Source organism: Lynx canadensis, chromosome B1 (genome assembly GCF_007474595.2).
Source record: "Lynx canadensis isolate LIC74 chromosome B1, mLynCan4.pri.v2, whole genome shotgun sequence".
In the NCBI taxonomy this organism is placed as follows: Eukaryota; Metazoa; Chordata; class Mammalia; order Carnivora; family Felidae; genus Lynx; species Lynx canadensis.
In genome coordinates, this window is record NC_044306.2 from 174679069 (window position 1) to 174705972 (window position 26904).

Consider the following 26904-nt stretch of genomic DNA (forward strand, 5'->3'; position numbering starts at 1 on the left):
TACCTGGCGTTTCCAGGCCTGATCCATAAAACGCTTCCTTCTCTCTTTCTCTTCCCCTTTCTGCTGACTGGACTTCAACATTTGGGGCAGCTCTGAAAGAAGATGCTGAAAATGTCAGAGTCTTCACCTGCCTGGGTCCTTGACTGTCCACATGGAGCAGACCCTTCTCACACGGACCTCTGCCAATTGGATTTGAGATGCGTGAGAGATAACCCTTCAGGATAATCACTAAGATTTGGGAGTTTGTCTTTTATAGCATTTAATGCTACATTAACTAATATATAACCTAAGGGAATTTTTTATTAGGGAGCACAGTGGTTAAGATTGGAAGTAAATGGGCTTGGAATCCCCAGTCAGTCACTCACAGGCTGTTCTGACTTTGCGTGAGGCATTAATTCTCAGTTTCCTTTGCTTTAAAATGGACATAAGAATAATAGTATCCCATGGTGATGTGGTAAGTAATTACTATGGATAAGATCTATACATGTAATTCCATATATAATTACTATATTATACTACATTATGTTAATTAGTACAGTCATTAGCGAAAATACATAACTGTTAGTCATCTTAGTTATTAGTCAACTAGAAAGTGGGTTGGATTTTAAAAGCAGTTTTCCTCACCCTCTGTGTGTATCTCATATAACCTTCAGACACACCAGTATAAGTTACGTACCATTTTTAGATACTTTTAAAGATACATTTAGATACATTTTTAGATACATTTTAGAACTTCATTATATAGTCAATCACATGGCCGCTGAACTTTTCCCTGATGGTGTCATTAGATTTTTCCACTGCAGTTGCTGGAAAATAATGTGGCCGATTCCATCCCCCTAGGGAAATGTCAATGGGCAATTGAAAGAGTAAATAGGAAAAGGATTTTATAAACCACAGCCTCACCTGATCTCCTAGTCAGGACTGATGACTCCTTCCTTTGAACCCTCACCCTGGGTTTCATACTCTATGACATTTTCTTGTGGTCCGGCTTGCCTCCTATATCAGCCTAGAGGAAACAGATGAAAGAGTTTAATGACAGGATGTTTACACATCAAGGGGAACCAAAAGGGGTAATGAGGCACTCCCACTCTACATCAGGGGGAAAGCCACTGTCAGCCCTGGGGCTGAAGGAGACAGAATGGTTACTAAGATCTGGCTCCATCTGTGGCTCTAGGAGAAGGTCGTAGCTGTGGCTGGAAGGGGATACAACCACTGGCAAGTCATGGGAGGGCAGAAGGAGCCAAGGCAATAAAAAGCTTTACTATTTTCTCCCCTACCCTTCTCCCACTGTGCCGCCCATTGACTGAGCCTATCTAAAGCGGGGGGCCAAAGAAGCCTGGTTGATGCTGTCCAGAAAGTCAACCCACAGGGGCATTGGGCAGGGTGGTGTATGGATCTCGTGGGGCCACGGGGAATATTCAGCATCTGCCCTTATAAAATCGTGAACTCCTTTTTTTTTTTTTTTTTAAGATTGTATTTTTAAGTAATCTCTACACCCAGCGTGGGGCTCGAACTCACAACCCTGAGATCAAGAGTCACATGTTCCCCCTGACTGAGCCAGCCAGACTCACCGAGCTCACCGAGACTGTGAGCTTCTCATGAGAAATCTTTGTCTTGTTGCCTTTGCAACTTCAGTCTTCAGCAAGGGACACTTAACAGATGTTAGTTGAACATCTGTTAGTTAACAGATGTTCGTTAGTTAACATGTTAGTTAACTAGATGTTAGTTAACATGTTTGTTAACATGTTAGTTGAATGTGGAGAATAAAGATGCTTGCTTTTATTTTTTTATTATTTTTTAATTTTTTAATGTTTATTCATTTTTGAAAGACAGAGAGACAGAGCATGCGTGGGGGAGGAACAGACAGAATCCAAAGCAGACTCCAGGCTCTGAACTGTTCAGCACAGAGCCTGACGTGGGGCTCGAACTCACAGACCGTGATCATGACCTGAGGGAAGTCGGATGCCCAACCGACTGAGCCACTCAGGCGCCCCAAGGTGCTTGCTTTTAAATTTGAAGAAAAATAAATGATTTCATGGTCTTAATTGTCCCTGGGGACAATGAAACTCCCTCCTGGAAATGAGGACTCTAAATGAAAGGGACATTGAGTTCTTCACGGGCCCATGGCATCCCAGTCCTCGAGATCCATCCTTCACGCGTTGGCAAGGGCCCTTCTCCCTTGAGGTCTGTCACTCCTTGCCTGTGGCCACTGTGTCCTCTGGCATAGGTCAGCCTTGCTGGGCTGTCGTGCTGTTTCTAAAGCCCTTTACAAAATCAAAGGGCTTCTCCCACCAATGCCTAATTGCCTGTTACTCCTCATCCTGGATTTCCTTGACCTTTTCCTTGATAGCTCTTTTGCTGTCCTAAAATCTGCATTTTTTAACATTCAGCCTGAAGGTCTTCCTTTTACTACAGGCCCAGCTCTATCAGCTGCTCAAGTTTTGTCAGCCAATGGATGACACTGGGAGCTAGTACGGCAAAAAAGAGAGGGCACAAGAGAGGAGCAATGCTTACTTCAGAACATCTGCACTCGGGGAAGGACCGTGGCTCTCACTGGCTGCAGTAGGGATGTGCTCCAGATCTCTTCTTCCTCTTCTTCTTCTTCTTCTTCTTCTTCTTCTTCTTCATGTTTATTTATATTTGAGAGAAAGAGAGAGAGAGAGGAAATGTGTGAGCAGGGGAAGGGCCGAGAGAGACAGAGACAGAATCCAAAGCAGGCTCCAGGCCCTGAGCTGTCAGCACAGAGCCCGATGCAGGGCTTGAACTCACAAACTGAAAGATCATGACCTGAGCTGAAGCCGGCCGCTTAACTGACTGAGTCACCCAGGTGCCCCATCTTGTACTTCTTTCCTTAATGGTGGACTGTTCCATAAGACGTTTTCTTTTGTTGTGTTTTTTCCATTTGGAGTCCCCAAAGATGTTTTAGAGAGAAATAGTGCCTGATAAACTGGCAAACTCCAAGGCTGCAGCAAATAGGATATACATTTATGTCAAAAGAGAAACTTTTATTTATTTCTCTTTTAATTTTTTAAAACGTTTTTATTTATTTTTGAGAGAGAGAGAGAGAGAGAGAGAGAGAGCGAGCACAAGCGGGGGAGGGGCAGAGAGAGGGAGACACAGAATCCAAAGCAGGCTCCAGGCTCTGAGCTGACAGAACAGAACCTGATACAGGGCTTGAACTCACGAACTGAAAGATCATGACCTGAGCCGAAGTCTGATGCTTAACCGATTGAGTACCCAGGCGCCCCTCAAAAGAGAAAGTTTTTAAGGAAGTTATGAACATTCATACCATATGAGTGCTAAACATAGTTTTACTATGAAACTTACAGAAATGAGGTATTTTAAATCAAGTTATTTCGGAATAAGTCTTTTGTCTGAGGATCAAGGATTTGTCTAAAAGGAAATTAGACAATAGATGTATGGAAAATATGTTTCCTGTTGCTTTTCTCATTGACTTAGTTGTTCTATTTGCTTTGAAGGCCATTAGAAGAAAAGTATTAGAAACAGAAATCTGGTCAGAAGGGTATCACCTATGACCTCCAGGTATGTGTAGCCTTAAAATTCAGATAAATAGATGTTTTAAAGACTTAATTTTTAACAAGCATCACTAATCATTAAGCACATTTACATTTTCTACATCGAGCATTTCACTGAAGGTCACGGATCAAGTTTCTTTTTGGTCATGACTTAGTCATATGAACTTCAGCCAAGCTTACCCATGACTTTTGTCGTAGGAAAAGTTTTCTCAGGGAGACAAGATGCTTTTTTTTCACCTCATTATTGCCAAATCAGGAGTCTGAGGACATAAAGTAGTATATCCATACTGTCTTAAGCATATACACCCATGATCTATATTTTATTTACGAATACACTGTTTTTTGGATGGCTTTTTGTTCGGGCCCTGTAATAGCTTGGTACCTCAGGGGTTTAATAAAGGGTGAGACATGGTCCGTCCCCCAAAAGAGCTTCTGTAGTTGGAAAGAAAACAAATGTTTAATAACTTTACAGACCAAAATATGGCAGCCATCATAAGGTATATTTGTTAAGCACCGTTTAAATGGAAGAGAGAATATACATTTAGAATTCTGAAGGGAGAGAGCTGATTAAAGGCAATTCAGAGAAGTTTCTAGAAAGGAAAAAGAGATGAGATTTGAAGAATTTGAAATAACAAGGGTCAGAGGAGGACACGGTATGTGGGAAAGTTTTGTTACTTACCCCCCTACCCCCACCCTCCTCCACCCCCCAAACATGATTTCTCTGTCAAGCCTGGAATTGGTAAAGACATAAGCCTGTGGAAACAGCTTTAAAGGAGGCAGCACAGTGGTGGGCCCTCTGTTGCGGGCCAAACAATTGTGTTCACTGATTGGCAAGTCTGTAGTCTTTCTTAGGTGAAATGCTCAGGTTGTGATGGAGGGGGGAAAAGGCTGGATAAATGATTCCACTTTAGAAAGGATAAGGGATGGTGTTGCTTTAAGACTAAAGAACAAAAATGTAATACAAAAAAGGCAGGCAAGAAAATCAATATTGGCAAGTGATTCTAAATATCCAGTTAATGTCATAAGATTATAAAAATATATATATATATTTTTTTTAATTTTTTTTCAACGTTTTTTATTTATTTTTGGGACAGAGAGAGACAGAGCATGAACGGGGGAGGGGCAGAGAGAGAGGGAGACACAGAATCGGAAACATGCTCCAGGCTCCCAGCCATCAGCCCAGAGCCCGACACGGGGCTCGAACTCACGGACCGCGCGATCGTGACCTGGCTGAAGTCGGACGCTTTACCGACTGCGCCACCCAGGCGCCCCAAAATATATTTTTATATTAGGATACAATAGATATAACCGGAGGCATTGACAACAAATAACAAAACAGATATATTAAAAATGCATCAATACATTCAAAAATTAAGCTCTCTCTCTCTCTTAATTTTTGCTAGTCTTTGGCTTTGACCGGGGTTTCTCAACCCAGTGCTACTGACACTTTGGGCAGGATGATTCCCTGATGTTTGGGGCCGTCCTGTGTATTGTAGCATGCTTATGGCATCTCTGTCCTTTACCTATTAGATGCCAGTAGCATTCTTTCACCCTAGTGTGACAACCAAAAACGTCTGCGGACCTTGCCAGATGTCCTCTGGAGGACAAAAATCACCCCTCTTGAGAAACGCTAATTTAGACGAATGTATTTTTTTTTTTTAAGTCGTCACTAGGTTTAATAAAGGATCAAATAGGGGCGCCTGGGTGGCGCAGTCGGTTAAGCGTCCGACTTCAGCCAGGTCACGATCTCGCGGTCCGGGAGTTCGAGCCCCGCGTCAGGCTCTGGGCTGATGGCTCAGAGCCTGGAGCCTGTTTCTGATTCTGTGTCTCCCTCTCTCTCTGCCCCTCCCCCGTTCATGCTCTGTCTCTCTCTGTCCCAAAAAAAAAAAAAAAAAAAAAAAAAAGTTGAAAAAAAATTAAAAAAAAAAATAAAGGATCAAATATATGAGGGTAGAGTGTGGGGTTAGCACAGAGAGAAAAAAAAAAAGACATTTAATAACACCTATACAACGAAATACACTCTCATTTATGCCTCGTAGTCTCAATTCTTCCTGGTAGAAAACACACAAAACATTATTTCTGAAAAAGCTACCAGCTCTCTTGAGCTCCCCAAACCAAGGTTGGGAAGTTCTTGGCAGCTGACCCCTGCTGGCTGAGCGCAGGAACGTTCTGGGCCTAGTCTGGGGCAGGCTCTCACATTTTTATCTGGTGAGCATTTTCTGGCTTATCAGCCTCAGGGCAGGCTCATAGGGGAAGCTGGCCGGGGTGGAGGGCCTCTTCTCAGTGTTTACAAAGTCATCTCTGAGTGGATGAGTGGGGGACACCTGGCTGCCTCAGTCAGAGGAGCCTGAGACTCTTGAGCTCGGGTTGTGAGTTCGGGCCCCATGTTGGGCATGGAGATTACTTAAAAACAACAAAACGAAGTGAATGTGCACGACATGGGGAGCGCGCTCAGCTGACGAAGCCCCACCGAAATGACCTTCCCTGTGGGGAGAGAGCACACCGGGTCGTTCAGCCTTTGACGGGCAGTGCTCTCCGTTCAGATGGCGTCAAAACCCCGTGATCGATTCTCGTTGCTGTGCAGAGTGACCTCATCAATACTGGCAATGTTCTCTTCTCAGTCTCTAGGGTGGTAAGCACTGGTATCCTTTTAAGAAATGCATTATATTTTATGGATGAAAGTGCAGGACATTTTAATCTGGATATTTGGCATCAAAATTCCTTTTAGGGAGAGAGTTGATACCATTGAAAAAAAAATACATTTGGTGAATATGTGGAATGAAGGAAGAGACGCCTAAGTTACATTTTAAGTGAAAAGGGGCTTCGTGTTTACAAATGCTGCATGTGAGACAAAGGGATCGTCCTGCTTTGCTTTTTGGCCCAGAGGGTGAAGTTAAAGGGACAGGGGAAGGGAGAAATAGAGAGGAGGTGGGCTAAGCAAGATGGTAAAAGTGTACAACTTTCTCCCTCCCTAGTTCCCCCAAGTAAAAATCTTCTCTACTGTTAGGGGCGTATTAGGCTGTGAAGTAGTAAGTAGAATCAGACTCCTGGTGGCTTAAATAAATGGGAGTTTATTTAAAATCAGAGATATGTAGTTGCTGGCATGGATCCATCTGCTCAGTGATACCATCAGGGGCCCAGGAACTTTCTCTAGTTCCACTTTGTCATCCTTAATTCTGGTGGCTTTTCGCTCGCGTTTTCCACACATGGTCTCAGGTAGCTGCTGTGGGCTCACACATCGAGGCAGGAAGAAGGAAAAAGAGGGAAAGTCTAGCAATGATGGCCCTGTTCTTCTTTAAAGAAAGTAAAATCTTTCCTGGAAACACCCCTAACAGGTTTCTACTTCCACATGGCCTCCCTGAATTCAAGGGGCGACAGGATATAATTAGCCTTAATATCCTCTTTCACAGAGGCAGGCAAGGGGGACGGCCTGCTGCTGGGTCATCTGCTGAGCTCATAAAGGTTGGCTGCGGGAGAGCTAGTTTGGGAAATGCACGAGGGCGATGAGTTTCATTTTGGAAATTGATCCGGTGTGAACAGAAGCAGCTCATAGGAGTCAGAGGTCACAGAGCAGGAATGGCTGGGAGGACACAGCCTTCCGGAAAGAGCAGAAAATCGTGGTGAGTGCTTAGGGCCTCTCAGGCTGCGGATTTGAGGGGTGGGGCAATCTTAACGATCAGCCCTCATGACTGAGTTATCCTAACTAACCTCTAGTTAATCACCAATTCCTACTAATTATTCTTGTCTGCGGTCTTCAAATTTGCCACTTTCACACAGTCTCTTCTTCAACTTCCAAGCTCATGTCTTTCATGCCATTCTGGGAATTTCCATCATTGCCTTGTTTCTCTGCCTTCAGTTTTTCTCCTAGTCTGGCTTCATGTAGCTTGTTGATTATCTAGCTGTTGCAGATAGGTTATCTATCTGTCTGCAAAATTGTTCTCAAGGAGAAATAGCATAAGAATGCTATAATAAGTGGCTAGAAAATAGAGCGTCTTAGATGGTGGTAAGAAACAACAGAAACATTCATCCTAATGCTGGGGTGGAGATGTCCCCTCGTTTCCTGCTGCGAACTCCATCTTCAAACACAGATGTCCCTCAACCTCAGATCTTTAGCCCCCTGCCTGAGAAGCATAGAATTTGTTTAGATTCCCAGGTACAAATGATTCCTGGTGGAAATCATTTGCAGAGTTCAAATAGATAAGTTACATCTTCCCATAGCAAGCAACAGAAATATAATTATATTAAAACAAACTTGGAGCAGTAACTATAAACAGAAAACGTGTTTTAGAATATTTATCTTGGAAAATGCTTAAAATATCTTGCTAAATGGAAGAAGTGGGCTCCAAAACAGTATGTATGACCTGAGTTTTTTCATATACCAGGGAGGGACAGAGAAAGAGAGAGAGAGGGAGGGAGCAGCATATTGCATTATATGTGTATCTTTGGCACTAAGTGTAGAATCTAGTCTCCAAGAAGGTGTGGCTCCATTATCATGTTTAACCTACATAATAACCAATCTATTAATATGTATCAAGGCTACAGTTGCTTAATATTAAACCATAACAGAGTAGAAACTTCCAGTAAGCAGGACTTTAGAATTCTCCATCCCTCTCCCCAGGTTATTTTAAGATATTGCTTTCCTTTCTTCCTTCAGTCTAGCTGAGCCATTCTCTTAGTATGCTTAAGAAGCACTTTCCAGGGTTGTAACCATAAAAAGTATACGCTGTACCTTCTGAGTGATTTGAGGTCAGCTCAGGAATAGTTTGCAAGGTTTTCCTCCTTCCAAGCTGACTTTAGAATTAAACTTTGAATCCATTGCTACTTCACCATATTCACATTAAAAAAATTATTTTTCTTTCTTTTGAGAGAGAGAAAGAGAGAGAGAGAGAGAGAGAGCTTGCTGGAGGGAGCGAGCTGGGAAGGCGCACAGGGAGAGGGAGAGAGAAAATCTTAAGCAGGCTCCAAGCCCAGTGCCAGCACAGAACCCGGTTTGTTGGGGGGAGGGCTCAACATGGGGTTCCATCTCATGACACTGTGAGTCATGACCCAAGCTGAAATCAAGAATTGGAGGCTTAACCACCTGAACCACTCAGGAGCTCCTAAAAAGATTAAAAACAAAATTTTTTTTTAACGTTTATTCAATTTTGAAAGACAAAGAGACACAGAGCATGAGTAGCGGTGGGGCAAAGAGAGAGGGGGACACAGGATCCGAGGCAGGCTCCAGACTCTGAGCTGTCAGCGCTGAGCCCGACGTGGGGCTCGAAATCACGAACCAAGAGATCATGACCTGAGCTGAAGTCGGACGCCCAACTGACTGAGCCACCCAGGCACCCCTAAAAAAGAAGATTTAAATGGATATCATGTATATGAGAAAGTTGAGCGCATTATTTTTGATAATGGGGTTATAAAAAGGCTCTTACTCTTTTTTCATCTGTATTTTCTAGTTTTTCTACAATGAAACTGCAGTACTTTTCTAATCAGAAAATGTTATTTTAAAACTATCACATGATAATAGAGCCTGTAACAAAAGCTGCCAGGGTGATTCTAGAAGCTAACACCACCCTGACTCAGCTCCAAACCCCACAGATCTGCTATCTCTCACCTCAAGACAGGTACCAGCAAGTGTCTTCCCATGGGGTTATTTCCAACAGGGCGACGGATTTCGAGATAAATCAATCCAGCTGTATTTAGGGACAAAACGATCAATTTGCTAACAAAATGGGCTGCAATGGTAGACTATAAACTCCCAGAGCATTTTTGTTCCATGACTCTTAGATGATCAGCTTTGTGATTTCTTTGTGTACGGTCCTACTTTCTGCTAACCCCCAGTATTACTGAGGTCACAGAGGTATGAATTCTGAATTTTCCCATGCTCAATTGAGTGTTGAGAGAGTACTTCGTGCAAAAGAATTTGGTTTAGATTTAACATGCTGAGCATTTAAGTCAAATTAGTAACGCTACCCTTTAAAAAGTATGTAGAAACTCAACCAGTTTAGCTACTCCACGCTGTTCAGCTAGTATGCAAACACGTTTTGTGTTGCTAAAATTGTTTTTCCAGGACCTTGAAGGTGTAGAACCAGAATGCTCTTTCTCTGCGCTTGCAAAATCTCGGCACATATGCTCAGAAACTGCAGGTAATATTGAAAACAATAAATAAAAGAAATACATACAAAGCATCCTTCCAAACAGACCTTTGTGACGCTCAAGTTTTATCCGAGGTCGAGAAGTCTGTGTGTCTGGTAGGAGACAGTGACGATCCATGGACCAGCCAAGGGCACTCTCTCCCCAGGAAATCACTGTGGTTTCCAGCCCAGTCCCTTTCTGCTCTTTACCTGTGTCTCCGCTTAGACAGCTTTGAAGCAGCCATAAAAGAACCTATAAAGGAAGTTTTCAGATTCCACCAAGAAAGGGGACATAGTCAAAGCAGGTCATTTATTTTTATATCTTTATTTGCTTTTGTCTCCCCTTTCATGCTTCTTCTCCTCCTGAGCCACCATAAAATTGTGGGGAGGAGCAAAATCTCATCTTAAGATCCATCTAGATGTGAGGAGGCGGAGGGATTGAAGTTACTCTTTTTCTCTTTCAAAGGAAAATAAAAGCAAACGGGTAATTTGGGTACGTAAGGGACGGTGGACACATGAAAGAACCCATAAGCTGTGGAGTTTATATTAGCGTCTAAATGCATGAGCCTCTGTGCAGATTTTTGGGTTTTTTCGTTTTGTTTTTGTTCAGCCTGACAAATCGTCTTGCCTTCCTAAGCAGTATCGTGCCACTTGCATAGTGCAGAATCCTTTTCTGAGCTGGAGCCGGCTTCTCTATTGGCCGGGCTCTGGGGGAGTCCACGAAGGACAAAGAAGTTCTTGTGGCCCCAGGAGATGATGTAGATAGCATGCTTTCCGAGGTTACGAGAAGGTCATGAAGAACACCCACACATTCTGTCATGGCTTGAAACAACCCTCCTCCCATACCTGAATCCCCCAATCAGCTTTCTGCGAGGCTTTAATTCACCATCAAGCGCCCAGGCAATATACTTCGAGAGAGGGTAGCATAGAGGTACTCCTGAGGACAGCTTTCTCTTCTCTGGCAGCACTAACAGTTTAGATCATTCCGAATCACTGTATTCATTCAGGCTCATTGATCTTCACGTAGTTTTAAATGTAAGACACACTCTCAAATGGAGGGCAGTCATAATCTTTATAATTGTATTTCATTGTAATTACAGCTATTTGCCTTCGAGAATAGTGGGTTATTTTAAGTTGTTATTATGAGGCTGGTCTTTCCTGTCTCGTCACAGCCCATTATCACGACTCACCTGAACTGCGAACAGGTTGGTGGCCAAGATCGTTGAAACCCTGTTGTATGGGTCAGTGAACATCCTTCCTAGGTTGAGGCACTTATGTAGGACATGACTGCTGGCAGCAATTAACTCTAGTTCAGCCAACTGACCAACGCACATTTACCATTGAGTCAAGCACAGTGCTCAGCATCATGGGAGTAGACAGAGGTACTGGCAAGGTGTGTATTCTTGGGAGAAAGGGGGAGGAATTAATATTTAATAAATGCTCACCATATACTTGACTCTCTGCTCGCCATTACTGAAATATAGAGCATGACTGTTGCCCCCAGGGAGCATGCAAGCAACTTGAAGAGTAAAGTGCATGCACACACACACACACACACACACACACACACACCTTATATCATTTTGGAGCAAACACGTCATTTAATCCCCATAACTTAATGAGACTGGCACTATTATTATCCCCACTATGCAGCTATGGTGGTGAGGAAGAGAGTTAGGTTGATAAGCAGTAGGGCTGGGATTTCGACCCATGCAGTTTTGCTATAGACCCCATGCCTTTAGCTCCATACTATATAGCCTATATCACATACCCATGTAAAAAGTCAGTTATGAAACAAACCTGTAATCAAGTAGCCTTCACTTTCTGAATTCTTGCTATCCAAAATCAGAAACCGATTAGGGCAGTGTGTGTGTGTGTGTGTGTGTGTACGTGCGTGCGTGTGTGTATTTATAGATCTTACATACAGCTCAGAGCCTACACTAACCACATTTTTATTGTGTGCTATTTGAAACTCAGGAATGAAATGCATTTAGGTGATATGGCATCCACCATAGCTATGTAAGCCCTCGCCATTCAATATTAGAAGCCGAATATTCAGAGAGGTAGGGAGACTTGCATAAGAGCCAAATAACTGAAGCATATAACAAATGCAACAGGAGTTGGCCGTTGAAATAAAACCCTCAAGGATAAGGAAATGTTAGCCCAAAGACGGAGGAGAAGACCAAAACGGTTGAGGCACACAGGGAAGCAATAACAACTTGCATTCAGAACAAGAAGATTGGAAAGGCACACGGGCCAGAGATGAAGTAAGACAGGAAGCCAGTGGCTACATCATCAGATACTGATTGGACTTCATGCTGTAGACAGTGGTACGTCACTCGTAATTTTAAGCAGGGCTCGTGACACGATCAAGTTTGTGAATTTAAAAGACTCCTGTGGTTTCAGTGTTTCCAAAGGTGCGACGTTAAATGGCTTCTGCATACTTGGGAAGCTTTGGGGCAGGAACGGTATCTGCGCTGGCAACTGCAAAAGCCTGATGGTGGAATTGTTTTTGCTAGGTAGCAATGTTGGGCTCAAAATCCTTAGAGGAGCTGCAGGAAACAATGGAAACCCCACATGTACACATGCCCAAATGTAGATAATATATATGTGGTGACCTGTACAGCATAAAGTTACTTGCTGATTCATCCACCTCCATAAAATAGTTAAATTGGAAATAGTTACATTTTGTTTGTAAATAGGATAGAAATTATCTACATTTGTGATGGGCTCTGACTTCTTCAAAACCACGTGGCAGTTTATTTCTTCAAGGCCAGTAAGAGAGTTTGCTGCTTTGAATCTCTCTGCTTCAGTTTCTGACCTTGGTTGTCCCCATAGCTTCACCTGATTAGGTCAGGCCCACTCAGGATAATCTCCCTTTTGAATAACTCAGAATCAATTGATTAGGTACCTTAATTGCAGCTGTAAAATCCCTTCTCCTGTGCTATATAAAATAACCTAATCACAGGAGTGCTATCTTATGGAGTGGTAAACTTAGAGGTCATCTTAAAATTTTGCCATTCATAGGTATCCTCCAAATGGAAGCTAACCTTTCAGAGGCTATCCTTGGATACCTCTGTTTACCTCTGCTAAATGTTTTCCTCCCCCCCGACACCAGCATTCACAGATTCATGTTTGGAACTAGTGACCCTAGTCTGATACAGCTGGCTTCAAGCTGGCACTTTTTAAAACTCCGGAGGTGCAAATATCATGGGCCGCCAATGAACACCCTAGTGTACTTTGTCACCAATTTTATTTCCAAGGTTGCTGTCCCAGGAAAGTAGGTGTAGATGGGAACACTTTGAAAATTAATTGTTGTTTATTTTGGCTATGGTGGTAGTGATTGCCATGTGTTCACTGACCATTTCCTTTTCCTTTGGGGCATAAAGCCAGACGACACTGCCCAGGCACTACCCTCCCACACCATCCTCCACTCCCTTGGTTTCTTGCCATCTGGGAACTTAGGAATCTGAGGGCTCTACTGCCCTTGGGGATGGTCAAGACACAAGGTTGAAGCAGCCTGGGTCCTGAGTAATTGCTTGGAAAAGAGTCAAATGGGAGGGCCGGCTGGCCAGGAACAGCACACTTTCATGTGTGAAAGTGGACTTTTAGTCCTGGGCACTGACCGTCACAGCAGTTAACCTCTCCTGACCGATGCAGCCGGATCTCACCCTGCCTCTGGCCACAGGGCTCATCCACATGTGCTTCCTGATTGATACTTAGAGGAGCATTGTTGATCTGTTGTTGTTGCTTTTGTTACTTTTCTTTATTTTTTTTAGACAAAAAGCATAATCCATACCCTACGATGACTAGAACACAAAAACTATAAGAGAATATTATATGGGAGAGATAAACTAGTATTCAATTGTTTCTTTGACTCTATAAGCTATTGAAGTTTTAGGACAATGTCTGCTTAGATCTACTTGTAGCAGGAAAATAAATTTTCTTTTACCAGCTGAATATTCTCTTGAAATTAGTAAATTAGAAATCCAATTGTGTTTCCTTTTATCAATCTAATTAATTTATATAAACATTGTCCCAAACAAAAGCCCAAGTATATTGAGAGGCTACATAGAAAACCCAGGAGATAAAGTTGTTGCTGTTTGTCCAGTTGGTCCCTACGCTTTTGCATTTACCTTTCTTACCTTTTTTTCCTCGGGAACAATGATGTCATTGCTTAGAATTTAGCTGCTTGCAGAAACCCACTATGTGATTTTAATGACCCTAGTATAGGACACTTTGTAGAATCAATACGAATGCCAGTTTATTTAATAAAATAGCTTGACGTTTAATACACAAACATTTTGGAAACCTAAGGTAACGTTTCATGGGCTTTATCGACTAATTTCAATCAAGATAGGACTATCTTTGGTCTGAGTTAGCCTATATCCTCAGGAATAAATTATTAGAAAAAAGGTAAGGTAAGAAAAAGCAGCAAAACATGATATAGTGAATAGAACAGAACAACAATGTTTCAGTTATAATTTGGATAAGAAAGAAGGATGACCAAATGCAAGAATAATGAACATGAGATAAACAAATTAGGGAAACATGAGCTGGAAAAAAATCAATATTGATAGACACATTTTGTAAATTATAGGCTTAAGAAAAAAAGGGAGAATAAAATACAAACTTCACTGCAGACTGATGGAGTCAGGAATATTAACTGAAGAATATTAGCAAGAAGAGAAAGGGATACAAAGAGTATTAAATGTTTAAGAAAAAGATAGAACTAGAATGTATTATGCTAAGCAAAATTAATTTGTCAGAGAAAGACAAATATCATAGGATTTCACTCATGGAATGTAAGAAAAAAACAGATGAACATAGGAGAAGGGAAAGAAAATAAGATAAAAACAGAGAGGGAGGCAAACCATAAGAGACTCTTAAATACAGAGAACAAACTGAGGGTTGCTGGAGGGGCGGTGGGTGGGGGGATGTGCTAAATGGGTGATGGGCACTAAGGAAGGCACTTGCTGGGATGAGCACTGGGTGTTGTATGTTAAGTGGTGAATCACGGGGTCCTACTCCTGAAACCAATATTACACTGTATATTAACTAACTAGAATTTAAATAAATAAATTTACAAAAAAAGAAAAAAGGAAATCTTGTAACTTGTGACAACACAGATGAACCTGGAGGGCATTATGCTAGGTGAAAAAAGCCAGACACAGAAAGACAAATACATCATGTTATCACTTACATGTGGAATAAGAAAAAAAAGAAAAAGAAAAAGAGAGAGAGAGAGAGAAGGAAAGAAAGAAAGAAAGAAAGAAAGAAAGAAAGAAAGAAAGAAAGAAAAAGAAAGGGAAAAATTAACTCAGAAACAGTAGAAAAGTGGCTTATGGAGGCTGGGGGAAAATAGGGAAATGTTGGTCAAGGGGTACAATAAACCTCCAGTTTTAAGATGAATAACGTGTGAGGATCTAATGTAAAACATGGTGATTATAGCTGATAAGACTGTAGAGTAAAACTACAATGTGCTGAGAAGTTAAATGTTCTCACCAAAAAACCCAAAAGTAGGTACGTGAGGTGACAGGTGTGTTAGTTACCTTGGGAAAGGGAGCCCTTCCGCGTTGCATATGTATAGCAAATTGTCACATTGTACTTTAAAGATCTTACAGTTTTGCCAATTATACCTCAATAACGCTGGGAAAAGAAAAAGAAAAAGAAGATTTAAAATCCCATAGTCCTGGCTTCAAATTCCAGTTCTACTTTCAACGAGGCTGTGACCTTGGACTAATTAATTATTTACCACTCTGAGTTCAAGCGTCCCCATCTGTCAAATGAAAATAATGATACCTCCTAAGATGCCTGCGAAGCTGTATTTCTCAGCTTCTCCAGTCTCTGGTACTGTAGCCGTGTCAGCCTGTCTCCGGCCAGGTCAGTCCTCTCTCTGCCATGGTGATTAAGCGGTAGCTGGGCATGTGACTGCTCAGCCACTCTCTGTTCCCCAGCCTGCCTGCAGTTAGACATAGTCACATGACTCAGTGGAATGGAATGTGACGACTGGACAGGCCACTCTGGGCTACTGGCTAAGACGCTGGATGTGTCTCCTCCTTACATCTGCCCCAGTTAGAGCCGGCAAAGCCCCAGCCTTGACCCTGTGGAGGAGGCCAGGGCCCCAAGGCCTTGAATGCCTGGAGCAGAGCATCTAACGACCTCAAATACCCACCTCACATGTTACGTGGGAAACCAGTAAACTTCTACTGTCTTTAAGCTCCTGTTGCTCCCTTTTGTGAGGACATCCTAGCCCTATCCTAACAAACATAGATCCATTTAGACAAACATAAAAATCTCTCCCTCTCCGTACCCACCCCCCACCCCCTGCCCCGTATTTTCCCACTGTTGACTCTGGTGGAAAATGCAGATTCTGGGTATTTCTACCCGCCAAAAAAAAATGGGCTCAGACTTGGCTTTATTTGAAATTCCAGAAAAACTGGATATTTTTACCAAATATGAAATGATCTTACTTAATTTTTCCCATACAACCTCACCCCTCTGGAAAAAAAACACAAACTGATACCTCCCTTACTGCTTTAAAAATATAGTCTGTTAATAGAAACTTGAAGTATAGTAAGACCAACAGATCAGGAGTTGATGGCTATTGAACAGATAATTTGTTATAGTTCCCAGAAGGAGAGAACGTGCCATGCCATGGGCCTGGGACCACACAGGAAAGCACTGGGGTCCCGACCAGGAGGCAGAAAGAGAGGGAAATGTGGGCAAGAGTCTTTACTGTTGTTACTGGAGACATGAAAGGGTGAAGAGGAGAGAGAGTCTCAGGAACTGGCCAGTTTGAATAATTTCAGAGAACTACGCATAGGGCATAGGAGCTGTTCATATTGTCTGGTACCTGACGTTGTGATGATTAGGGCAGACAGGTTGTTCGGAGGATGAGAGAAGGAGATGTTTGGGATGTGGATTCTGGATTGGCTGGTTTGTATTTGAGGAGCACACTAGTGGGTGAGTGGTTTATTTTCCCTAGGAATTGACTAACTCTGGGAGAAGCAGTCACTCTAGGTCTGCAGAGCCCCAGACGTCAAAGCATCAGAATACAGAAAATAAAAGACATGCTTAATACACTCACCGCTTCCCACAGCTTTGAAAACCTCTTTGACCGGAAAAGAGTAGGCATTCAGTAAATGCTAAATATCATTTTTGTTGCATGCTAACTGCTTTGGCGCACAAAAATATGAGCGATTGCTCCTATCCTCAAACATTTAGTAATCAAGCTGCACAGATAATACGTAAATACAAAAGGCAGTGTAAGTACCAAAAGAGTAATATAAGTAATGAGGCTAGGGAGTTTCTGCAGGCACCAGGTGACTCTGTGGTAGGATGGTTTGAGTATTGTTGGCAAGGGCTCAGACCCCTTGAAGAAGGGGCAGGATTTTGATAAGGAGAGATAAAGGTGGAAGAACAATGCTCTGGAAGAGACCATGTCAGGCTTATTCGTCACCGTTGCCACCAGCACCCAGCACGTGCCTGGTACAAGATGCACACTCTGTAAATACCGGTTGAATGAGAATAAGTTCTGGGTCTGGAAGAAGGACACAAATGAGGTTGATCTGAACAGGGAGGCAATGTGTTTGGAAAGGCAGGTTGGAACCCTGTGTTAATTTGGGTCCTCCACGAAGCAGATGCCAAGATGGAGTAAAATGTGCAGGGATTCTGTTAAGGGAAGCACCCAAGACAAAATAAAGAGGGTATGCAGGTAAGGTTGGGTGCACCACTGGACCATGAGTAAGGCAGAGAGAAAAGGAAGGTTGGGATAGAAGCATCCTAGATTGCTGTGCAGTTTCCGAAAGGCCATCAAGGAGCCCTTGAGTGAAAGTTGGCTGTCAGATGTTTGGGAAATTGCCCAAGACCAAATATCGAAGTCAGGACTAGACCTCAGACCTTCTTGGTTCTCAGCTCTGTGACTTTTCCTTTTTTTTTTTTTTTTTATTGAATAAACACTTAAGAGGTCAAATGGCTTTCCCAGAATTGAAGGAGAATTTTGGTTCAACCTATTTCAGAATTCAGTGAAACAGCATCAAGCTTCCTGGAAAATTATGCACAAAGATAACCTGCTTGCCATATAGCTTGCCGGGGATAGGTCCAGGTTGGCATCTAGAAAACCCCTTGAAGAATGTCAATGCCAAATTCCTGCTTTGTACCCACAACTACCCTTCAGCAAGGAGACACCGGGTCACACAATGGAAAAGGTACTGGACAAGGTCATTGACCACAGGAGCGATCTCCCTGGGCACATTTATTCATGGATAAAGTAAGAGATTTGGACCAGGTGTGTATGCAAAACCAGTGCCTGAGGGAGGATTCTAGGAACCCAGAGAGGTGTGAACATGTGGCCTCAGTAAGGGAGGGCGAGGGAAATTCTCGCTTTTGAGGTGGGGGATGGGATGGCACGAGGGTGACTTCTTCTAGACTGTGCTGAAGGGGGAGTAAGGACGCTGCATTTGTTAGACTTTTTCTGTTCCTGGCCCCATAGTAGTCTCTGGGAATAAAATGATGAGTAAGACAGGCTACCTGACCTTGAGGAACTCCCAGTCTAGTGAGAAGACGTTGGCGGGAGGTAGCGTCAGATGGGGAGAGGAAGAGGGCTTCGTGGCGAGTCCTGTGGAAAGCAGGATACACCACATAGTCTCAGAGTTGGTTTCTTCAAATGAAGAACCTACTTCTCAGGGGTGTGGGGAAGATGAGGAAAAGCGTACGTGAGCTGACCAGAGCAGCATCTGGGACAACAGTGGTCTTCACAAAATGGCTTGCTGTCGTTCCCAGTGTGACAGGGTAGAAGGTTACTGAGTGATAGTGTTTCCAGACTGTCCCTCGCCCACCCCCCTTCCCCCCCAAGGCTGCTCTAAATGAAGAGAGTGCTTTCTTGGGCTGCTCCCTGGAGGGCTTCTGCAGGTGTGAAACACTTGGAGGTGAGGCGAAAGATTCGGATGCAAAATAGGCGAAGGGAGTAAGGGGCACAAACTTCCGGTTATAAAATAAGTCACGGGGATGAAAAGTACAGCATAGGGGAGATATTATTGTAGTAAGTCTGAATGCTGACACGTGATGGCCACACTTATTGTGCTGAGTGCTGAGTAACATATAGAATTGTCACATCACTACGTGATGCGCCTGAAACTGATGTAACATTGCATGTCAACTATACTTAAAAAAACAAAAACTAGCTGATAGGAGGCGACACGTGTGGAGGAGAAGCCAAGAAGGCCTAACAGAGAACTGAGTGAGAGAGGAGATGAGAAGGTAAAAGAAAATGCCTCTTAAGGACCGGACAGGACAGGGTCGGGAGGGTAGGTGCTGTGGGCTCAGGGAATTGGAAATGGAAGAGGGGATATAAACATATAGCTGGAGAGGTGCCTGGGTGACTCAGTTGGTGACTCATCCAACTCTTGATTTCAGCTCAGGTTATGATCCCAGGGTTGTGGAATGGAGCCCCGAGTTGAGCTTGCTTAAGATTCTCTCTCTTTCCTCCCCACTCTCTGCCCCTCCCCTGCTTTCATGTATGTGTACTCTCTCTCTCTCAAAACACACACATACACACACACACACACACACACACACACACAACACATGCAACTGGAGATTTTGAATTTGATCCTTCCCCCTTTATTTTTGAGAGTCAAAGAATAAAGATTTCCTTTTTGCCTGTTTTTGGCTGCCTGTGCCCCTTTAACGATGACCTCATAGAAAGACTGAACCGCAAAGGTTTGACATTCTCAAGGCTCACATTACACACATACATAATTAGAATGCATTGTGGTGACAGAGGTATTTATTTACAAAGTCTTATGGGATGCAAGGGAGGAGCAATTCTTTGTCATGAATGGGTCAGAGAGAAGGAAGCATTCGACCTGTTTGAGGGCTGGCTTTGACTCCTCTTGCATGAATGGTCTCGGTAAAATCACTTAAACTCTCTGAGCCTTGACTTCCTCCTCTATAAGTGAAGGATGACTTAAAAAATACCCTCTTTGGGACGCCTGGGTGGCTTAGTCGGTTGAGTCGGTCACACTCTGGCTCAGATCATGATCTCATGGTTCGTGGGTTTTAGCCCCGCGTTGAGCTCTGTGCCAACAGTTCAGAGCCTGGAGCCTACTTTGGATTCTGTGTCTCCCTCTCTCTCTGTCCCACTCACGCTCTGTCTTCTCTCTCTCTCTCTGAAAAATAAACATTTGAAAGTTTTTTTAAAAGTGCCCTCTTTAAAGGCTTTGCACAGGAGCAAAGGAGATATTATTGAATGTTTAAAATAAAGTGAAGCGGCAATTGAAGGTTCTGATTGAGAACACAGGTTGTGAGGGCAGACACACGTGGTTTGGATTTCGGTTCAGCACGCTGTGGACAATGGTAGGATATCCGTGGGACCCGGCTGTCAGTACATGGAGAGCCCTTACAGAATGTCTGGCACAGGATAAATGCTCAGGCTTTACTACACTCGCTTTGCAAATCTTGAAGCACTGTGCACATAGCTACTATTGATTTTGGAATTCTGACCAAGGCCTAACAGCACCAAACTGTAGAGGTGAAAGTGCGCAAGGGTAGGGGGTGAGGTATGTCGGTTTCCTGTTGCTGCTGTAACAAATCACCGGGAACAACACCAATTTATGCTCTTACGGTTCTGGAGGTCACGTCTGAAATCCATTTCACTGGGCTAACGTCAAGGGGCCGGCGGGGCTGGCTCCTTCCGGAACTCTAGGGGAAAATGTTTCCTTGTCCTTTTCTGCTGCTAGAGTCTGACTCCATTGCTGGGGTCACAGCCCCCTTCATCCATCTGCCAGGCCAGCAACAGAGTGTCTTCTCTCCGCTCTGGCCTCAGCTTCTGTCCTTGCAACTCCCCGGACCCTGACGCGACTGCCTCCCTCTTATAAGGACACTTGTGATGACGTTGGGCCCCCTGGATAATCCAGGATATTCCCCGAATCTCAAGATCCTTAACATAATTACCTATACAAATTGTGCTTGCCAAATAAGGTATGGTGTTCACAGGTTCTGGGGATTAGGACGTGAACATGTTTAGGCAGCTGCTTTTCAGGCTTGCACAGGTACCCAGGGAAGGAGAAAGGAATTTCCAAGAAGGAAAAACTTGAAAATTGAGAAAGATGGGGCACCTGGATTGCTCAGTTGGTTAAGCGTCCGACTTTGGCTCAGATCATGATCTCGTGGTTCGTGGGTTTGAGCCCCGCGTTGGGCTCTATGCTGACAGCTCAGAGCCTGGAGCCTGCTTCAGATTGAGTGTCTCCCTCTCCCTCTGCCCCTCCCCTGCTCACGCTCTATCTCTCTCTGTCTCAAAAAACAAATAAACGTTTAAAAAAATCAAAAAGAAGAAGAAAATTGAGAAAGCCAACTTCAGATAGTGAGTTCACTACTGAAGAGTTAGTTCGAAACACAATGAAGGCAAGTGACAAGATGACAGGATGAATGCAGGGCCCCAGTCCCATGACCCCCAACAGCTGAAGCAGGCTGACCACCCACTTCCTCTGCTTGCTGCCTTGTGCACCTTCATTGGCATCTCTCAATGCCCATTCTCACTGCCGTATGTGTCTATCCTTTCTCCCGTCTCCCCTCTCCATCTCCTTCCTCTGTGTGGAGAGAGAATCCCAAGTGAGATCATGACCCGAGCCAAAATCAGATGCTTAGTGTGGAGCCAGACATGGAACTCGATCCCACAACCCTGGGATCATGACCTGAGCCAAAATCAAGCCAAAATCGCTCAGTTGACTGAGCCACCCAGATGGTCCATTATGAGACAATTTTGGGATGCCCAACTCAAATCAGTGCTAGTTTTCCTCTCTTCCTCTTCCTCCTGTCTTTTTGGGTTCAGCAAACCTTTCTTGGCATCTTCCAGTCTCTTTCACGTATATTGTCTCGCTTGTTTCTGATCACAACTTTGTAAGTCAGATTTATCTATTTCCTTTGCATGGTGAAGGGAAGTCTGTTTCTTACTCCACTCACAACACTTCTGACCCTAAGGATGAAGCGATTTCCCTTATACCAACCAATTCTCCAATGCTCTGCATATCAACAAGGTGCCTTATAAATTCTGACACTAACTACTCAGAGCTGGGGCAGACCCCACAAGTTTAGAAGTTACTTTCACAAGACCACTCCCTCTTCAGATGACAATCATAAGTGGTGAGTCTCCAGGTTGGCTACAAAGTGGGGGTTCCCATGATCCCTGCCTCAAGTTTGATAATTTGCTGTAATAGCACATAGAACTCAGGGAAACACTTATGTTGAGTGGCTTATTATAAAAGATATAAAAAAAGATACAGGAGCACCTGGGTGGCTCAGCCGGTTAAGCATCCGACTTCAGCTCAGATCATGATCTTCAGGTCTGTGGGTTTGAGCTCCACGTCGGGCTCTGTGCTGACAGCTCAGAGCCTGGAGCCTGCTTCAGATTCTGTGTCTCCCTCTGTCTGCCTCTCCCCCACTCACACTCTGTCTCTCAAAAATGAATAGATATTAAAAAAAATTTTTTTAATAAAAAAATAAAAAAGGATACAAATGAACAGCCAGGTGAAGAGGTACATAGGGCCTCAAGTGCAGGAGCTTCTGTCCCTTGGAGTTGGAGTGAGCCACCCTCCTGGCACGTGGATGTGTTCACCAACCCAGAAGCTCTCCACATCCCATAGTTTAGGAATTTTTATGGAAGCTTCATCTTATAGTCATAATTGATTATTAATTCAATCTCCAACCTTCCTTTCCAGTCTGGAGGATAGAAGTGGGGTTATAAATTCCAAGTTGCTAATCATAGTTTAGTCTTTCTGGTGATTGTCCCAAAGCTATTCAGGAGCCCACTAAGGGTCACCTCACTATAACAAAATATGCTCTTATCACCCAGGACATTCCAAGGGATTTGAGAGCTTTGTGTCAGGGACCAGGGACAGAGACCAAATATATATATTTCCTACTTTGTCAGAGATTGGCACAGTGAGATCCAGACAGTTGAGGTAATTTGCCAACTCTACGGAGTAGGAGGAGGTGGCGGAGCCGCGACCCTGGCCCGAATCCTCTCCACAAAGACTCCACATCTGTCTTTGACATAGAACCACAATGTACATTTCACGGTTGCAAGACTGAGGTGTTAATTTCTTGCTACTTATTTTGAAAAGGAGAATCATCAGAACATTTGTTTAATTTTGTTTCTCAGAAAGCAGCAATAAAAGCCTTCTGTGGTGGAGCATTGTAACTTTGTGGGTAGCCCTTGACTTTGTTCTGAGCGTCCACAACCATCCCAGAAGAGCCGCCCTGCTCCTGCCCCACTCAGCACAGCTCTTTCCGCTCAGAGGTGCTGGCAGGTGGCCGGGCCAGCCTGCAGCTTCGAGCTCCCGTTCAGTGTAGATCGCTTCTGCTGCGATGGCCGTGTGAAGGGAAGTGGATGACTGGGAGCCAGGATTGGTAGGAGTGGGAGTGGGTTGTGGCTGAACCAACACGCACACCAGCAGATGCCACACACGCCAACGAACCGCCCTAAGTGCTCGCCTGTACTAGTGACAGAGGGTGCACGGGTGGTTGCCAGGGGTTCTCTCTCACAAATGGAAAAATAGAAAAGAGGGTTCTCTCTGGACGGAAGCAACCTGGGCCAGCAGAAATCTCTTTGAGCCAATTCGTAAAAGGTACCCCTTTCTTTGCATAGCATAGCCCCTGCCAAGGTAGAACACTGGGAGCATTTTACTCCCCACGGTGACCTGGGCCCTGGCAGCATAGCAGAATGGGTCAAAGCCTAGTTCCAGGATTGGAGCATCACTCCCCCACTGACTGCTGTGTGACCTTAGGCAATGGACTTAACCTCTCTGTGACTTGGGTTCATTATCTATAAAGTGGGGAGAATAACTATACCTATTTCAAAGGTTCTCACGAGGGGACAATGATTTAACACACATAAAAGTTAAAATAGTTCCTAGAGGAAGTAAGCACCATATGACTGTGAGTTAACATCATTACTGAAGCTGCAAACAAGTTACTGGAAGAAACAGAGTCCCCTATGATTTCTCTCTTTCCAACCCCAGGCCAGGGGCTCCTTTTCACCCTCCTTTTCCTCTGCCATTCTAGAACTATCCTCTCTGATAGCACACCCTCCTTGACCTCCCCCCCACCCCGATGATACCAATGGATTCGTCTCAGAACTAAGCTTGCATGCATGCATGCTTCAACACCTGTTTGATTAAGAACTTACTTTGTCTTGCTTAGTGTATTTGTTAAGAGCTAAGCCGTCGAAAAAAACCCCTAAAATTGTAGCGGTTAGTGGTTTAAAGATGATAGGAGTTTATAATTTAGAATTGCCACCAGTCACTTTTGGAACATGTAAGTAGAATATCTGCCTTCAGACTTTTTAAAAAAAATTTTTAATGCTTATTTATCTTTGAGAGAGAGAGAGAGAAAGAGAGAGAGAGAGAAACAGAGCGTGAGGGGGGGCGACAAGCAGAAAGAGGGAGACACAGACTCTGAAGCAGGCTCCAGGCTCTGAGCTGTTCAGCACAGAGCCCAACTCGGGGCTCGAACTCACAAACTGTGAGATCATGACCTGAGCCGAAGTTGGATGCTTAACCTACTGAGCCACCCAGGTTCCCCTGCCCTCAGACTATCTTTCCAGTAATGTTCCCTGTGCCCCTTTTAGTCAAGGTGGTCATTATCCAGCCACTTTGTCGTGTATAGGAAATGGGGCTCATTAACGTGATCCCTGAGCATAAGATAATACTTAGACTAGTCCGGGCTCTTTGCTTGTAGAACCTGTAGACTGTTCTCATTGGCTTATCATACATCCAGCATATCCTACTGGGTGCTGGCTCGCTTTCTTTTCCCCTTCATCTTTTTTTTTTTTTTAAAGTTTATTTATTTATTTTGAGAGAGCAAGAGAGAGGAGCATGCACACACATTCGGGGAAGGGGCAGAGAGAGAGAGGGAGAGAGAGAGAGAATGCCAAGCAGGCTCCACACTGCCAGCACAGAGCCCAATATGGAGCTCGATCTCACAATCTAGGAGATCATCACTTGAGCTGAAATCAAGAGTCGGAGGCTTCACCAGCTGAGCCACCCACGGGCTCTCTCCCTTCATCTCAACAATCAGTGTTTTCTGCCAAAACTTCCGCCATGTCAGCGTTTATCTTGCAGTGGTTCATCAAAGGGGCTAGAGTCAAAAAAAGACTGCTTTTTACCCCGAGACCCGGGTTGGTAGCTCTCTGAAACAATTTTCTTTTCTGCGTGTCGGAGTTGACCGTAAATGTTCATGTGGTAGAAGGTGGCAGTGAAGACGACGTCGATAGTTAGGATTGTCGATTGTTATTAGCTGTAAATGGGGCTGGCAACGTCAACTCGTCATCCGGCAGAAGTGGCATGAATATTCACCGCACACACAAGTGTAATACGCATACACACAAAGCACAGACTTCACATGTATAAAGAGCCTTTATTTTGCCATCTGTTCTTCAATATTTCACTCAAAACTCCCTGACCCATGAGCGTTTGTGCTGGGAGGGCCGGTGCTGCTGCTGTTTTCCTCCCCCAGAGGCCCTGGCGGCCAGAGTCCCCGCCCTGGTTTCTCAGGGGTCCCCAGCGGCTGTAGGACGCAGAGGTGGACCCGGCTCCCCGCACTGCCATCCAGGCGCAGGGTGACTCAGGCTGGCCCTTGTCAGGCTGGAGCCCTCTTTGGAGACACGCCATTCCAGAAACAGACAAAGCAAAACAATATATGTTGCTTCGTTATTCTAAAAGTATGAGGAACTTGTTTTCACTTGCCCTTCACTCATGCATTCATTCATTTCGTCAGTAAATGTTATCGTCTACTTAGCGTGTCTTAGTGTATCATTCGGGATCTTGTGGCTCTTCCATGCCGCACTCTGTCCCCAGGGACGCATGTGCTTTGTCTCGGTACTTAAAGGATGTCTCACTCTCCCTTTCCACAAAAGGGAAACTGTTTTGACAGAGTGTTTACGCCTCACTGCGATAAGCTGTAAACGCGTTGAACTTCAGAGATGTCATAAACATGTTGATACGAATTTGTTATTACATATGTTGTTTTTGAGGAGAGTTTAGAATACAAAGGCAAGCGTGTTTATCCCCGAAAGCGAGCAGCATAAATAAGTTGCCTGCATCGGAGAGAAGGTATCCAAGGCGATGCTCCTGTAATTTCCAGTCCCCTAGGGATCCCATTTTGCCTAAGACCCCCACCTTCCCTACTGTCCTCGAACATTGGGCATCCATCTCGTGCATCTCTTGGGAAAATACTCAACTGGATTTTGTAGGTTGTGGCGTGCAGTTTGGAGGAGGTCCCGATCGCCTCCTGTGGACAACAGAAAGAACTCTTGGTACCAGAGGTTGGTGACATACTGCCTGGGAGTGAACAGAGAAGCAGGAAGAGAAAGACTAAACAGACTGTTAAGGTTGTGTGTGTTCATCACCCCTCCTCCTCCCCACCAACTCTCTACCAGCTTGCCTATTTTTTTGTCGTTGTTTTTGTTTTTTTATGAGAGAGAGAGAGAAAGAGAGAGAGCATGAGCAGGGAGGGGCAGAAAGAGAGGGAGGACAGAATCTGAAGCAGGCTCTGGGCTGTCAGCGCAGAGCCCCACGTGGGGCTTGAGCTCATGAATGGTAAGATCATGACCTGTGATAAAGTTGGACGCTTCACAGACTGAGCCGACCAGGCGCCCCCCAGCTTGCCTATTGAAGGAAATAAACGTAAATGTTGCATTAATTGTGCGTGTGTCTGTGTGATCAGTAGCTTTTTTTGATAGCGACTACTCTTTGACATGCTGAACTTCTGGGTTGTATCATGCTTTTCCCAGTTAATATTCAGAATAAAAGCAGCCCTCTTCTGTATGGTCAAAGCTGAGTCAAGAGAAGATTCAGCTTCCAGGAAGGGAAAAAGAAATAGTCAAAGACAGCAATTTCCTCTAAGCAAAAGAGATAGATGTGGCATTGGTGACACCCTGCATTGGTGACAATGTGATCACATGGTCATACCAAGCTGCAAGGGATGCTGGGAAATGCAGTCTCTAGCCCTGAGCCAGAGCTAAAACTTCATTACGTGAGAGAGAGTGAGAAAAGATTTGGTGGGGTCATTCCTCACGGTAGTGGGGATTTTTAGCGCCAGACCAAAATCCTTTCTCATTTCTCCTACCCTTTACCAGAGTTGTCATTAGGTTTTAAAATTTCCATTAAGCACAGGGAGAACCTCCATGCTTCCCCCTGCCCTCCAAGGAGGCGATTGCCTCATCCCTACAGAGCAAGTCCGGTCCT

At 44.2% G+C, this 26904-nt stretch overlaps 1 long non-coding RNA gene across 1 annotated transcript in view; it reads left to right on the forward strand.

Annotated features, from left to right (window-relative positions):
• LOC116738043 overlaps positions 1-22144 on the forward strand; it is a 31596-nt gene extending 9452 nt beyond the window's left edge. Inside the window, exons 3-4 of the long non-coding RNA XR_004343585.1 lie at positions 5880-5959; positions 22130-22144. This is a non-coding gene — a long non-coding RNA (uncharacterized LOC116738043). The remainder of the gene's footprint in view (positions 1-5879; positions 5960-22129) is intronic.
• The last annotated feature ends 4760 nt before the right edge of the window (positions 22145-26904 follow it).